This window comes from Perognathus longimembris, chromosome 18 (assembly GCF_023159225.1).
Source record: "Perognathus longimembris pacificus isolate PPM17 chromosome 18, ASM2315922v1, whole genome shotgun sequence".
NCBI classification, from domain to species: domain Eukaryota; kingdom Metazoa; phylum Chordata; class Mammalia; order Rodentia; family Heteromyidae; genus Perognathus; species Perognathus longimembris.
In genome coordinates this window covers 43,241,801-43,244,070 of record NC_063178.1, presented here as the reverse complement: position 1 = coordinate 43,244,070, position 2,270 = coordinate 43,241,801, and the positions used below count along the sequence as shown (strand labels likewise).

Sequence of the window (2,270 nt, the reverse complement as noted above, 5' to 3'; positions counted from 1 at the left end):
TTATTCATCAATTGAAATGTATTGATCATTCAGAAAAGGTTTCTTGCAAAAATATATAAATAAATGTAACTGCATATTTGTCTGTAAAGATATTTAAAATTGCTAGACCAGACCATCAGTGACAGGCTGCTGTATTTCAGTTCTGTGTTGTCAAATTTATTAGAAATTTAAAAAGAAAAATTTCTGAGGGACTCAGCTGCCTTTGTTAGTTGGCTTTAAAATATGTAGTAAAATGGGAGACAATATCCTCTCATAAATACATGGAATCAATATGGAAAAATAAAGTACACAACAGACAAAGTTAGAGAACACCAGAATGTACCAGAGTAGTCACCAGAGTGAAAAGTCTTCTAGTACAAAAAAGGGAAGAAGTCTATACACCCAGTTATCATGTTTTTTTCAATTAAAGATGTAGCGTTCTCTCACTCCTGGCAATAATTAATTGGCAATGGCACTGCTTCTTAGCAGTGCAAAAATATCCTGAGAAATTATTTAGATTACAACAAAAGACAGGGCTTTCATTACACAGTTTCTGCACAAAACACAGCTCTATATATCATAAGTAAATTAATTTTAAAAGCCGATAATCTTCACTGTGTTGAACACAAAAAATGAGGATGTGACCCAGACATTGTTAATTCTCCCATTGGTTAATATCAGAAAAAAAAAGAATGCATTAAGTGTCTATTTATATCGTTCTAGTTAACTATGGCCAATAATATACATGGAGGTAATTTGTAGTTCAAGTTTTTCATCCTTTTTTTCCCCAATTAGCTATAAGCTGAATTCTAAAATTTACACTGAAATATTCAATTGCAATTTTCAAAAGATTCTCCTCCTGGAGGAGTGATAATAAAAAAATTTTGTGCAATCTTGATGCAGAGCCCATACAGTCCATCGAAGAGAGACAGTGTATCTTTTAATCAATTGGCACTGAAATTTAACTTTCCTTAGCTGCATTCTAGTAGCTTGGCCAGGTTATCTCTTAATTCTGTTAGTTCAAATATTTTTCGATCCAGAATCTCTAAGAGTGTCTTCAGATTATTGCAAAAAGCTTCTTGTTCATTTTGACTCTTCTCCAGACGTTGCTCTAAGTCAGAGAGTTGTCCCTCCAGGTCTTTGTTTCGAATTTCTACTTCCTGTAGTTTCTGAGTCAAAGAGTACATCTGTTCTTGTAGTTCTCTGGCATTATCAATTTCTTGTTTTAATCTTTCTATTTCCTCTTCCTTTTCTTTCAATGTCTCTTCTAGTTCTTGTATTGTCTGATTTAGTTCTGTTTTATGAGTATGCACTGCATTGCTTGGCTACTAACACACTCAAGCTCAGTGACCGGCTTGTGCAGATGCTGATTCCTCTTGATATGCAGCAAGTTGCTGTTTCCATTGTTTCACATTGGCAGTGGACTCCAACAGGGCTGCAGTGAGTTTAGCATTATTTCCTTTGAGGGTAGCCAGTTCAGCTTCCCAGTGTTTGCTGATGGCTGAACTATGTGAAAATGGCAATGCATTCTGAGTTGGTTCAGCCCTTGGCTCTGAGTTCTGTGCCACATCAGGTGTTCTTCCATCATCTGTCCCATTGATACTTTCTGGTGTTAATGGAGACTGAAGATCTCCACCTGCTGATTCCTGTGAAGGTGTACTGGTAAGTTCCATCTTTTCTTGTGATTTCTCCTTTGCTAGTCGAGCAGTTTCTTTAAATTCCTGAAACTTTTCTGCAAAGTTTGAAAGATGGTGCTCAGAGGAGAATCCCAATCCATAGACAGTGTTTGCCCGGCTATCGGCCCACTGGCCAAACTTATGAGATGTTTTAGTAAATGTCATGTTTGGGGTGATGGTTCTATTTATTTTTGCCTTTGAGTCATCTAAACTGATTATCCTATACACATTTCTTGTGCTGTCATAAAAATAAGACACAGTAACTGCGTGCTTGCTTGTGGGTACCCAATTCTTCTTTGTGTTTGGGTCAATCTGGAAGACATGAGCTCTAGTGCTGAAGATAGGTTGCTCCCCCATTTTGCCCGGTGAAAACTTGCTCTGAAGTTTCTGCTTTTATGCTACAGAATAACTTACAAAAGGATTTCTCTGTCTGCTATTTCGCAGTTGCTTTTCCACCTCTCCGAGATCTTTTCCGGGGGTGCTTCAATGATGTTGACCAATTCAACTATTTCTCTTAGGTAATATGAGCTCTCCCTCCTAGATACCAAAATGTTCAAACAGAGGTGGCATTTGCTTATTGTCAGTTAAAATGCTGAGTGGAGGGGCTGGGGATAT

The 2,270-nt window shown here is 37.4% G+C and overlaps 1 pseudogene; it reads right to left on the bottom strand.

Moving 5' to 3' along the window:
- Positions 1-950: 950 nt before the first annotated feature.
- LOC125366761 lies at positions 951-2,013 on the bottom strand (annotated as a pseudogene).
- Between the last annotated feature and the right edge of the window lie 257 nt (positions 2,014-2,270).